The sequence below is a fragment of the Anthonomus grandis genome, chromosome 2, assembly GCF_022605725.1.
Source record: "Anthonomus grandis grandis chromosome 2, icAntGran1.3, whole genome shotgun sequence".
Classification (NCBI taxonomy): domain Eukaryota; kingdom Metazoa; phylum Arthropoda; class Insecta; order Coleoptera; family Curculionidae; genus Anthonomus; species Anthonomus grandis.
Window position 1 is genome coordinate 23,002,205 of NC_065547.1, and position 15,103 is coordinate 23,017,307.

Consider the following 15,103-nt stretch of genomic DNA (forward strand, 5'->3'; position numbering starts at 1 on the left):
TGATTCTAGTTTGCCTACAATAACACCTACAAATTAAACCCATGTTAAAATATTTCTACGCTCCTATTATAAATGTGTTTTAATTATAACTTAAGAAACCTAGACTTAGGTAAGAGGTGTAATGTATATAAAAAAAAAAATTAATTTTATACTGTTTTTTTTTTATAAAAATTTTTTTTTAACGGATTGTACCTGAATGTAATTTTAACTGTGTCGTGGTTTTTGTTTTTTGTTGTTTTAATTTTTGTAACTTAAAGAACATTTATTTTAATAGTGTTTTTTATGTACTTGAAATTACTTTGTTTTATCTCTGTAATTACTTGAATCCATTTCAGTGTCCTGAGGATGACTTAATATAAGTCGAAACGTCGACATTTAGGTAAACAGGTTTCTGTTTTATTTCTGACCCCACCCAACAACCCTCCGAAATACTATATATTTATATTTTTTTAAATCAAATTAGATCAGAAATAAGCTACTATAATAATACCTCATTGATATTGACACGATTTTTCAAAATCCTTTTTTAAAATTAAACGAACGGCACTGCTCTCTAAAGTACCTAAAATAAAAATTGAAACAAAATAGCTTGTTTTAATTGGTTAAATTTAATTTAATATTAATAACAACATGTTTGGTGAAAATTCTATAATAAATGAACCTCTCTATTTAGTGAGAAAAAAAATTAATTATATATATAAACCTTTTTAAGATACCACATTTTCGTACATTTCCGTACATCAATAGATATCAGCTCAAAGCGCCCGAGTTTTCAGGGCCGATGATGCAAAGCAGGCAGACAGTGACTGTCGGCACTCGGCACACGCTTTTGCCAAAATTCTCGGGTTCACTTCGACCGACGCGAGGGTGTCGCCATCCCATTGTCGGATACATTTGAGGGTACATTATCGTCCATAGGGTTGCGCATCTTCTCAAATATTCAATCAACGATAAAAGTTTACTTAAAAAGCATATTTAGTTTAAATTGTTGTAATTATTTATATTTGGCTCTTTGGCTGATAAGTTTGCCGCCCACTAGTGTAGAAGAACTAGAAAAATCAACTGAATTCGGAACTTGCAGAAAGTTTATTATCGCGACAATATTTCATTGTTTTTTTTTTCAAATAAAATCTCTATTAAATAAAATAAGTTAATAATTCAATCATTTGCTCCAAAAAACATAAAAATATCAAATTAGACATTCAAGCAGAATTTGTACGCTTCATCACACCACTATTATTTATATTTTTAGAATTATCCTGCTTTAAATAACCAATTTAAAGCAAGTATTAACAGTGTCAAGTTTTTCACAATAATAGACCAGTAACCGAGCTAAAAGTGAACGGCGACAAGTAACATGCCCCAAATCAAGTCTGGTTATATTGCAAAATTCATAATTTTTGCACGACCGAAAACAATATGCAAAAACAACAAAATGTCTTACTTTATTCAGAACTTTAAGTCAATACTTTAATTAAGTGATTGATAACAAAAAAACAGAAATCTAGTTGTGGCATTTGCAGCACGTTATATAATAAAATAAAATTAACTACAGTAGTTATCTAACAAAAAGGTTTAATTTTACTTTAAGCTCAAAAATTTGTCAGTTATTTATTAGTGGTGGTTCCTTCATTAGGTGGAAGGTTTAAAGAAACTAAAAAAAATACTTGTAAATACGCGGAAGATTTTAAATGTGAAAGTAGTTTCAAATACCTGAAAACTATATATAATTATACCAAATGCCTGGAATAAAATTAAAAAATACTAGGTTGGAAAAACTATCAATTTCAACTGCCTCGAAAGAATTACTTCAAATACCCAGAATTATTTTAAAATGGCTTTAAGTTCCTAGATGATATGAAAAAAAGTTTTTAAATTTGTTTGAAATGCCTGAAATAGAATGTTCAAAAACTATATAACTAAAGTCCCTTTAAAACTCGAAACAAAACGAGAATATTTTGCCAACACGGGAAAATAGGCCTTTGCCTATGACATATAGCCTTTCAGTAAAGAAATAAGAATAAGTCATTTTAAGTTATCAGAAACTTTACAATTATAAGCTTAAGGAAACATTGAATATTTTGTGATGTTTTTGAAAATCCGATTAAAAGTTAAATATATTGTAGTAAAATCATAAGAACAAAAAGGCTTCTACGCAATAGTTTATATAATTTAAAAAGCTTGTTTTGAAATTGGAAAAAAAATGGTTAATTTCCATTTAGAAAACCACAAATATCGAAAATAAAGGCGTGGCGTCACTTTATCAAATTTTTACTCCCAATAAACCAAACCACGAATGGTCACTGGTCTTGATATAAATTAATAATATATTATATATAAGGCTCTTTAATTATTTTATTTATTTTGAAACAATTTTGATGCAATACGAAAGTAATAGCATTTTAATTTTCTATTAAGGTTTTTGTAAAATTTATTATGTTTTTTTTTTTGAATCTTTGTATTTAAACTAAATTTCTTATTTATGAGATCTATTTTTATATATAAATATATATATTTATTATATTTATTTTTCTCATATATATGCTAAAAAATCCATCTACTTCATAATTATTTAGCAGTTCGTAAAAATTCAGTGATTTTTAGATGTCAGTAGATAAAGATCCATGAAATTAGTTTAATCAGTGAAATAATTGAGAATTTTTATGCTAATTACGAATTAAAAAAAAAAACATGCGTTTTCAAAAATGGGCCTATTATGAAGGTTCGGAATAACCGAGACATCGAAATTCGAATCTAATGATTAACTTTCATTTGAAAATTGGCTGTGGCCTGTTATCTATGCGCAGAGAAAAAGAAGTACCTAGGTTTTTAGAAAATCAGCAGAAGAATAAATGACTACGGAAAGGTATAAGGCAAATGATGAATATTAATACTCTTAATCACGCAATGAATATTTACCTTATAAGGCAAGAAAGTGCAAATGATTATTTTTTAAGCATCTCTGAAAAGACAAATAATTGTGACAATAGAATAGCATTTTATAGTTCTAATAAATTAAGAGATAATTAAAAATTCAATTTAACATCATTGATGGTTGGCTGGGTTTAAGATTTGAACACTCTTAATTATAAAACTTAGCGTTTCTGCTATCTTAAACTATTTAACCCATTAAATTAATTTATGTTTAGAAGTTGGTTAATTTTCAAAAATGTAGCAAAAATCTGTCATACTTCCTATCACAAAAAAACAAACAGTCTCATTCCTAACAACAGGCTTCAGATCCGGACATAGTACTACAGCTCTACTGAACCTGACAGATAATATAATAATTAGAATAATTATAATATGGCGGTCGTGTCTGGATCTTTTTGACAATTCTAAGGCTTTTGCCATGATAGTGTTGGTTCATTGCTAATTCTTATTTACACCTCTGACATTGATCTTACGCCCATGACACTCAGCTGCTGCATTGCTTTAACCCTAATTCTTGATAAAGATAAAGTAAGTGTCCGATTATTCAAAGGAACATAATTTAAAGATAAATCCTACTGACTCAGAAAGTTATTAAAAAAAGGGGTGGTCTGTTAAAGGATCGCCTACATTTAAAGCTACATGCAAATTTAAGCTTTTGTGCAAGTTCTAAAAATTTGGGGCCTTGACACCAAGCTAAGATTTAATGATGACATCAAAAAATGTTTTTAAAAAGTAGTGCAAAAATTAGAGTTTTTTTGCAAATTGATTCTTTCTGAATTTTAAAATAAGAAAAGCATTGTGAAAGATTAATTTTGTAAAGGTTTTATCCGTGTTTGGAAATACTACTAGTTACTAAGAGTCGCTTATAGATTGCAGAGAATAACTGTTGTCGCTTGATGTTTGGTCTACGGAGTTATGACCATATTTCAGCCAAAATTAAGCAGCTAAACTGGCTTTAACATTTTAAACTTAGTAAAGCAGCAATATTAGAAGGTTATTAGGGTATTAGAAACTAATATTTTGGTCCAAATATTAGCTTCTAATAGCCCCACGTACCCCAAAAAATTGGTATTTCTTTGGAATTTTATTAATTGTTACTTTATATCCCTAGGTCTGAATTTTAGAGTACATTTCTTGGTGCTTAAATTTGTTAGTGTAAAAAGTTTTTTGTTTACCTTTGTTTTTTATGTACCTTTCTTTTTTGTGTTAAAAGTTCGGTTTTATTTATATACTAGCTGGTAGAATTAAATGTTTGAGTGTAAGAGTAGCCTAGGCTAAACTTCGCCATTTTCTTGCATTATTACCAATGCTTGTATATGTATGTATATTAAGCAAATAAAAGACGATTTATTATTACTTTTAATAACTGTAATGATCATATTTCAGACAAAATTAAACAGCTAAAATGACTTTAATATTTTAAATTTAGTAAAGCAATAATATGTCATAATTTTGGTCAAAATATTAGCTTCTAATGGCCCCACGTATATATCTAAGAGAAAAATTGGCATTCCTTTGGAGTTTTAATAATTGCAACTTTACATCCCTAGGGCTGAAAGAGATTTACTTGATGTTTAAAATTGCCAGCGTAAAGTTTTTTGTTTACCTTTCTTTTTTGTCTTAAAAGTTCGGTTTTATTTTTATACTAGCTGGTGGAATTAAATGGTTAAGTGTAAGAGTAACCTAGGCTAAACTTCGCCATTTTTTTCTTTTAGTAACTATAAGAATATAATCAGCTATAATTAAGTTAACAGCATTAAGAAGAATAGCCAATTTGAAGAAAGAGTTAACTCTAAGAAGAGCTGGTCTTGTTAAGGGGTTTGTTCCTTTATACTCTCTCATTGCCTTTCTAAATTCTGTTCTAAGTTTAACCTGCACTTCATCATTATGTTCAATGTTCTGGTCTTCATTTTGAGTTTCTTGACTTAGTACCATTTCTGGTAATAATGCCTAGTCTGGTGCATCTAATTTTTCTTCCACTTCTATTCTTTCTTAGTCGGCATTGCCCTGCAAATTGTCCCTTATTTCGTTAAAGCCTGTTAATAATTTATTTCTGCTGCAATTTCCGTTTTATTAGAGTTAATTTGGGTTTCTGGGATCAAGTTGTTTCTAAGAATGACGCAATATAGGTCAGCGACTCTCTGCTCAGTCACGTTCATATTTGGATATTGTCTGCAGATTTCAACATCTAGCTGTTGTCTATAGCCAATTATATATTGTCTCAAGTTTGTTACCTTAAAGAAAATGCTCATTATATATTCATTCATGGCTGCATTTTAAGCGCTGTCTCAGTAACCCTGCTTGAGTAGGCAGCGGCTGAGTTTCTTGCGCAACACCTTTAGTAGGTTGGGTCCTGATTGGTGTTTGGTGACCCTGTGCAACTGGGGAGTGTTATAGAGCTGTGTTTTCTTGTATGACAGGAGATCGCCTCCTCAGCACGCGGCTTCCGACGGTCCGCATGCTGTCATGTCCAGCGCCGGTTCCAGACATGCCCTGGCGATCTTCAGGCAGCGACATTTCTCCGGTTGTTCTCCATTTTCATAGGTGGGTGCCATGATTTAACCCTAGTGGCCCAGTTTGCCCCTTTACTTGCTTTTGTGAAAAGTATACGAGGGGACTATTTATGATATTGATGACATAGATAAGATATAATTGAATTTCTTCGCCGTGGCATGTGGCATTTTAATATTGTTTATCCATGCCCCAGTTAAGACTTTTAAACGTAATCGAAACTATAACAAGCTTCCTGGATAGCGGACAATATAAAATTATTAGAGAAACTTAGAAATAAAGCCTCATCCAAATTTAATTTATCTAGGAGCAATGACCATTACCAATACTATAAGCAAGTACGAAATTACACTACTTTTGCTATGCGGACAAAGAAAAAATATATACCTTACATTATTTATTTATTTATTTGGTGACCATATAGGGATACAACAGGCTACAAGGCCAAAAAGGTATCCACAAACTTAGCTTAACTAACTTAAATAAAATATTTTATTAAGAATAATATAAAGACTAAATGGTTAAGTACATAAATCAAAATAATTTGAATATAAAAGACTTAAAAAAAGTAATTTTTTAATGCTAAATTTCTACATTAGCCTCATAAACTTTCAAAGACAATATTTCGCTTTAAAGTATTTTTAACTGTATTATAACTTTTTGTTATTCTACATAATGGAGAGTTCTGACCACAATTTGTTTTCCTAAATGGAATAAAAAATAATTCGCTTGATCTAATGTTGACTTGAGGAATGTTAAATTTAAAAAGTGACAAAATAGGAGGAGTGTTCAGCTGACAATTCATTACTTTATATAAAAACGAAACATCAGTTATCAAACGTCTGTCGAAAAGTGAAATTTCGTCAAAATGCTCTCGAAATGAATTGACATCTTGATATGAGCCGAAGCGGGTTTTAAAAGAAAGAAATCCTAAAAATGTGTTTTGGGCGCTCTCTAATCGATCAATGTAAATTCCATACCTAGGGTTCCATATAATGCTTTCAAAGTTCAATTTGCCACGAACAAATGTATTAAATAAACATTTAATAGCTCGAGAACTAGAAAACAGTTTACATTTACGAAAAATATAACCCAACAATCTAGAAGATTCTGTTACCATTAGATCAATATGAATGTCAAACATCAGTTTAGAGTCCAATGTAATTCCCAAATCGCGTACGTAGTTCACTTTAGGTAAGCAAATATCATTAAATTTATATTGATAATTTATTTTATTTTTATTTCTTGAAAAGGTTATACTTTGACATTTTTTAATGAATAAATGTTGAGAAAAAGACTATTTTTTATCACAGTAGGCTCGTAGTCGATCCAGATCACTTTGGATTTTAAGGCAGTCGGCGATGTTAAATATCGTACGGTAGATTTTAAGATAATCGGCGTATAATAGAAATTTAGTGTAACGTAAACAACATTTTATATTTTAATGTATATAATAAAAAAAGGGGACCTAAATGAGAGCCCTGTGGAACACCAGATAACGGAATAAAAGACGTACATGGATCTTTTTTTAATATAAGATTCCACTCATCTAAAGACGCTGCCATCCACACCGATGTCTGCGAGTCGAGCCAGGAGAATATTATGGCTAATCTTGTCAAATGCTTTACTGAAGTCAGTATAGATGGCATTGACCTGAGACCGGTTATCATAGAGTATCGTATTCACAGAGTATCTTCATATGCCTATGAAGATACTCTGTGAAAACAAAAAGTTAGTGTCAATAGATCTTCTCTTGTAAAATCCATGCTGCTCTACACCAATAATATTTTTTGAAAGATTGAAAAAATAATCGTAAATTAACTTTTCAAAAAGCTTAGCCACTATAGATAGTTTACTTATATGGGAATATAATTAGTAATATCTCTCTTCACCCCTCCTTTATATATTGGGACAATGATTGAAGTTTTCCATTGCGCTGAGAATTCTCCGTCATTTAATGAAAGATTATAAGTATGTGTAAGAGGATCGGCTATTAGACTTGCAGCATTTTTTTAAAAAATGGGAGTAATGTTACCGGGACCTGCACCTTTTTTGACATTTAGATAAGGTTTTTAGAGCATTTAGAGTGATATCAAATGTAGGAAAATACTTATTTTTTGAATATGTAGGTACAATTTTTTTTATTAGATCATAAATGACAAGGTAAAATTTATCAATACAGCTTTGTTAAGATTTGCCTTTAAACCTTGTTTGCCAGTTTACTTCAGATAATTGACGGGTAATTTCTAACTAATCTGCTTTTTTAAAATTATAATAAATGTTATTATTAACAGTTAGTTTATTCTGAAGTGGAACATCGTACAAAAATTCAATGCACTGATGAATGGGTTTATGAGGCACTAAAACACACTAAGGCACATTAAAAAATTAATAAAAACAAATATTATATACAGTATTTTTATTTCAGAAGGAACCACCCATAAGAAATTATTTTTAGTTTATGGTTCTACTGATCTTGTATGGCTGTGATAAATCTCTGCGTTTCTAGTGTAAAGCTACTGCAAGTTAGGTACATTACAGATAGGAGATTACAGAAGGTAGGGGAATTGTGCCTGAGATGGCATACTTTTTGGTTGACGGAGATAATTTTGGAAAATTAAAATATATTGTTGAAAAAAACAAGTTAGCTTTTATTTCATATTAGATTCTTTGCTTATAGCCAGCTAAAATGTCTTTAATTCAAATAGATATTTTTTTCTAGATATTTAAAAAAATGTGCTGCTATGCCATCTTACCCTAGCCAATATAAATGAAAAACCTTAAAAATTATAAAACCTAATTCTTTATTGGTAATATTATTTATACCCGTGTAATGAAAAATAAACCTATATCGTGTAAAATACAGGCAAAAAAAGACCAAATGCAAATTTTTTAAAAGCGAAAACTTAACTACAAAACACAAAATACTTTCATGATATAAAACGGTATCTTCATATTTTATTTGCATAGATCGCATATAAATATTTTTATCCTTCTAACTCCAGCGCATTCAGAATGGCACCACCTTGCACATTGTTGACAGCGAATCCAGTCTTCGTTGGAGCGTGACAGCGAATATAATTCATTGCAATAAAGGCACGCAACGTCATCTTCGTCGTCAGCAGCGACGTGAAAATTTTCAGGTTCTTCATCACTTTCATCAATGACAGGTAATTTTCTTTTTGCTGCTCTAGCCGATTTTCTCAAGATTGCTGCTTCTTTTTCGACAATTGCTGCTTTGGCAAGTTCAATTTCAGCTGTTGTATTAAGCACGCCATATTTTTCTCCCTTTCTCGGCTTTCTACTTTTTAATATCGAAGGAGCAACAGAAAGTGGAGAAATATCTTTTATTGACATTTTTGCGGGTTTCTGTGTTGAGGTTCCTGCAGCGTGTATAATGTCAGCTCCAGAAATTTGAGGATTTTCAGTCCCTTGTGTATTATCTACTGTATTTCCTTGTTCATTGTCTGGAATATTTGTGACGTCTGCTGGTTGAAACATCCAGTCTGGAAAAATGTCTTTATTGAACGGATATATGCCAGTCTTACTGAATGCATTAACAGCATTTCCTATAGTGGCGGCCTTGTTGTAGGCTTCTCTTAGTATACCACCGATTTGAAAATGGGTAACCGTTCTTCCCGGATGAGATTTAAGCCAACGGGATAATTCTTGGTTATAATATGTTGTAAGTGATCCAAAAAAACACACGTCTAACGGCTGTACCCGGTGGGTGCAGTGAGGTGGAAAGCAAAATACGATGATGTTGTTTTCTTTGGCATATGTTAGAGCCGCATAATTTTTGTGGCTGCTATGTCCATCTAACAGGAGAAGAATTTTATTTGTAGGAGATGGTCTGGCATATTTGACAAAGTGTTTTAAATATTTTAGGAAACTTTCTCCAGTCATCTAACCACTTTCCTGTGCTAAACCTAAAGTTCCCTGTGGACCGTGGTCCATCAACTCATTCTTCATGTTTTTTCTAGGAAAGAGTAACACAGGTGGAATGTAAGTCCCAACAGCATTAAAGCAGCATGCAATTGTGAGATGCTGACCTCGTTCTGCGCTTGTTAGTATGCCCACCTGCTTTCTGCCTTTTGTAGCAAGAATTTTAATATTTCTTGAAGGAACTGTCGACAACCAAGATTCATCCATATTGTAAATATTTTCGGGAGAAAATTTATAGTCCTCCAATACTTTCTCAAGATAATCAAAGTATTTTTTAATTTGTGCTTTATTAAACGAATGAGCTCGTGCAGCCTCTGGTGTACGCAGTGAAATGGTAGGATTTCATGCACGAAATCCTTTGAGCCAATCCCCACCGGCAGCTTTTTTTTATTTCGAGAACCTATGGGGAATATTCTTTGCCTCTGCAATTTCATAAGCAAGCTTGCGAATATCCTCAGTTGTAAGACCAAATTAACGTACTTCTAACTCCTTTATATAACTAACCAACTCATTTTCTAACTCAGCATTGAAAGTTGGGACATGTCCTCCTAAGTATCCTTTAATGGCTCCTCGATCATTCTTAGCTCTTCTTCTAAGCGTAGTGTGGGGCACATTGAACGTCTTAGAAGCTAAAAGCCATCCCATTCGTCGATTTCTAACTGCCTCTAGTGCTTGGGTCATATTTTCTTCACTCCAACTTTGTCGCGCCGATTTTCGAACTATTTACCCACCAAGTCTTTTACCTATAAATCTCAAATCTAAAAAATTAAATTTATCATTCACTAGGTAGTTAGTCACTTCCAAATATTAAAGAAAAAACTTACCAGGGACAAAAATTGAACCTATAATATTAACAAATAATAAGGGTAAGATGGTACTATGCCACCTTACCCTATGCACCTATATGCCAACTGACCCTGAATGAATTATTATTGAATTTTAACGTAAATTTTTAGTTAACAATTATGATTTAGGTAAATATTTAATACCACGTAGATAGATATTTTATAAACTAATGATGGTAGATATTTTTTTTTCATAGGAAATTAAAAATTCTTAGAGTTACAAACATATATACGATTCTAAGTAGAAAAGTCATTACTTACCGTAACGGAAAATTAAGCCTACCTTCTCGTTCTACACTAACAAACGAACTAAATTTTCTCAGAAGCGCATGTAAGACCACGTGCACCGAAAATTATGAACATTGTTCTCAGACGATGTATATTATCCGTAAAATTGCTTCTATGCCGTCTCATCAGATATGCCATCTCAGGCACAATTCCCCTAAGTATATAGGTTTTTTATTTCTTATCATGTGTCGATTTTAGATTCCTTAGACCTTCTTTCCTTTTTCCTCCTTCCTTGATTTATAGGTAAGTAAATTCTGTAGACCGCTAAATAAGGGTGGTCTCTGTGCTGTGCTGAACGTTGCTCTTACCGTTGATTGAAAAGGGAAAAGATGCGCAAATACTGTATAAAATTTCATGACCGCGGCAGCCAGTCGTTCTTTGCTTTATCTAGCAATTTAGAAGCTAAGAGGTGGCGCCCCCATACGTAGGAATGATGAAACTCGCTTGGCAGCCTTGGTATTTAAAATTCCCAGACATAATATCGCAGAGAAATGGGAGTTTTCGCATTGCGCTATTTCTGTTTGAGGACATATTCGCATATTCCATAGTATAAATTTGGGAGAAAATATTGAAAGGTTTAGTTTCATATTTTGTTTTTTTTTCTAATTTTTAAGTATAAAATCTAATAAGTAATATAAGTAATATAATTTTGCTTATTTTTAAAAGTACAGTATATTATAGAGTTTGCCTACATTTCGGCAGAACCAGAGGCTGTTATTTTTTATACAAGGTGCAAAAATATACATATGGTAAAGTGTTTTAAGCTTTTGGGCCTACGGCTTATAAATTAAAAAAAAATACCTTGAAAAAAAATTAACCTTAAAAACATATACAGGGTGTTCCGTTCATCATGTTACAAACTTCTATGGCAGATAGAAAACGTCAAAAGAAAAACAAAAGTTCATATAAACATGAGCCCGGAAAAGCTTCCTCAGGGAGCTAGAGCTCTTTGAAAATAACCTTTAAAAACAAGTTTTTTTTTAATAGCTCTGGAACTACTTTAGCTACCGCAACCAATTTTGGGAGGTAAATTATTGTTAGTACTTTTATTCGTTTGAACCTACTAAATAAAAAAAATATTTACCAGGAGCTTCAGAATCAGGGGAGTATTTGGTAAATTTGGGCCCATTTCTTTAAGACTTTAATTTCTGCCCGTTTGGGTATTAGATTATGATGTTCCTATGCTTTTTACATAAAAAAGGTGCTCTTAGTAAAAGTCGATAAATGATAAATATCAACGTTTTTGTGAAAATTAACGAAAAGCAAGTTATGAGATACAAAAATGAATTATCTATTATTATTAATAAACAATTAAAAAAAAAAATCTGGCGTAAATATAAAATAAATGTTTAAAAAAAGTTAAGGTAGCCACTTTATTAAATTGGTACTCAAATTAATTAACTGTCACTTTAATTACCTTGAGGCATAAAATGTTTAAATGATTTTAAGTGTACTGAAAAATCAACAAATTATCAATTTTAGAAACGTAAACAAATTTTATTAAAAATTGGTATTACAAAAATAAACTTAAAGTATTAATTGCTCAAAATGCCGGCCGCCACGATCGATACAGTTATTGTATCTACGCACCATATTAAGGTTGACGTGGTTAAAAATATCAGACGTGGTTTGGATTACTTCAACAGCTGCGGAAATTCTGGCCACCAGGTCTTCTTCTGACTCGACTGGAGTTTCATATACGAGACTTTTCATATGCTCCCAAAGAAAAAAATCTAAGGGTGTCAAATCTGGTGAGCGCGCTGGCCAGGTGACACGGCCTCCGCGGCCAATCCAGCACCTTCCAAAATTTTCATTTATAAACTCGCGGACAATAAGTGGAAAATGAGCTGGCGCTCCATCGTGTTGTAGCCATAAGTTCTGTCGTATATTTAGGGGCAGATCATCTAATAGTTCTGGCAGTACATTTCTTAAAAAAATTAAATAAATATTTCCCGTTAAACGAGGAGGCAACATAATTGGACCAATTAAGCGTTCTCCAACAATGCCAGCCCACAAATGATCGAAAACTTATGTTGATAGCTACTAAAATGAATACCATGGGTATTCATTATCCACCAAGGGTTTTCCTCAGGGTTTTCACACATGATTATTCTTAGAATTAAAAATGCCTTCTTTTGTAAATAAAGCCACGTCAGTAAAAAGGACATATTTTGGAAATTGAGGTTCTTCTGTACACCGGTCAAGAAACCACTGGCAAAAATTCACGCGGGGCCTAAAATCATTGGGTCCTAATGATTCCACCTTTTGCAGGTGGTAGGGCCGAAGAAGCTGTTCATTAACAACGTTCCATACCCTAACATGATTTACATGCATCGCATCAGCAACTGCTCGAGTATTTACTGATGGGTTATCTTCAAATCGCTGAAGCACTTCTTTCTCAAAATCCGGGATTCGGATGTTCCTTTGCGCGCCATTATCTTGGCGTTTTATTTTAACAGAGCCAGTCTCCCTGAGCCGTTGAATGACCCTTTCAAAAAGTGTGTAAGCTGGGATTCGCCTTTCGGGAAACCACTCTTCATATAGTCCAGAAGCAGCTCTACCATTACATCGAACTTTCCCATAAATTAAAAGCATATCGGCGTATTCAGCAAAAGTATAATCCATTACTTAAACGTAATAAAAAGGGAATTAATATCATCTAAAAAATACTGACAGTGACAAATTTAAAAAATACTGACAGTGGCAATGAATTAGCATTATTATTATTATTAATATAATTCATTCAAGATACAGCATCTTAGTTTGGTTTTAGTCAATTTCCACAAAAACGGTGATATTTACCGACTTTTACTAAGAGCACCTTTTTTATGTAAAAGGTATAGGAACATCATAATCTAATGCCCAAACCATGTTGGGGCAGAAATTAAAGTCTTAAAGAAATGGGCCCTTATTTACCAAATACTCTCCTGATTCTGAAGCCCCTGGTAAATTTTTTTTTTATTTAGTAGGTTCAAAAGAATAAACGTACTAACAATAATTTACCTCCCAAAATTGGTTGCGGTAGCTAAAGTAGTTCCAGAGCTATAAAAAAAAACTAGTTTTTAAAGGTTATTTTCAAAGAGCTCTAGCTCCCTGAGGAAGCTTTTCCGGACCCATGTTTATATGAACTTTTGTTTTTCTTTTGACGTTTTCTATCTGCCATAGAAGTTTGTAACATGATCAACGGAACACCCTGTATATGTTACTTACCTTTAGATTGACTTTTATGTTTTATAGGGTAAGTTTTTAGCTGAAAACTTTTACATGTATTTTTTTTAAATCTAAAAATGTCTATTGTAGATTTGATAAAGGTCAAGAATATGACCAAAGACCGAAACGTTATTAAAATTATATGTTAAAGCAAGATAAATTTTATGTTTTAACAATTACCAATACCCAAGAAAATAATTGATTTCAAAAATACATAAGCAGCATACATAACCCAAAAACAATCCAACCCTATATATCCAACCAAAAAAATGGTAAAATTGGATTATTTTTGGGTTAATATTCTGGTTTGATAAATAGCATCATATTTCTTAAACTGCCCGGGCATTGGGCATTATGAATAATCGCCATGTAATTACATTGTTCATATTATATGAGCCCCGTCCCACTTCAGTTGGCCCAATTGAAAATTCTTAATAATTTATGTTTAAACCCCCAAAAAAAAAGACAAATTTTATAGTGTTATATAGTTTTAAACAAATAATAAGCTTTACTTACTCTATAAACACAACAAAATGGGAAAGTAAACTCATTTATATTGAACATATATTTATTTTTTAAAACAGGCGCAATTCTTTGAGGCATGGGGTTTATTAAGTTCTGATACTACCCCTGATTAAAACTATTATATATTTCGGACCTAATGAATAGAACCCTTGTATATGCCTAAAGAGTTAAAATAAAACAAAAAATAGAAACAAGAAATTTATTTCTATTGTTTAAAATATGAATCAAAAATTTATCAATCAACCAAAATCTAATTTTAGAGATAACACATAATGTTTATATGAGATACTTTTTGGTATTGTAATATTGTGGAATAAAGATTCGATAAAAGAATAATAAATTCATTTTTTACTAAGCGGGCCAACTGAAATAAGACGGGGCTCGTATATATTTTTAGCAGAAAATTTTACATAATGAAATAATCATAAATAAATGGTAGTAAAAGTATTTACATATAAAGATTATTTAAACAATCTTTGTCAATATTTTTTATTTTATTTGTTTAAACATTGACTGAAGAGGCAAGATTTAATTTTCAATCATTGATTAGATACGATACGTTTTTTGCTATGCGGCTTCTTAGAAGTTTGTTTTTCTCTCGTTTGCTGGTATTTTTCAGTTTCCCATTTAAAAAAACTAAAAGAATTTTCAAAAAATTAAGAGAATTGTTTTTTCTCTTCCTAGTATTAGTACATCCCCGATAAGCACACTCGTTAATTTTGCTTGAATTTGACATAATTCAAAACAATAATAATACAAAATAATACGCCAAACATGCAAAAACTCCCTTAGACGATGCTGGCGAGCTCCGTTAAACAATAATGAGACACAAACGGCAAAAAGAT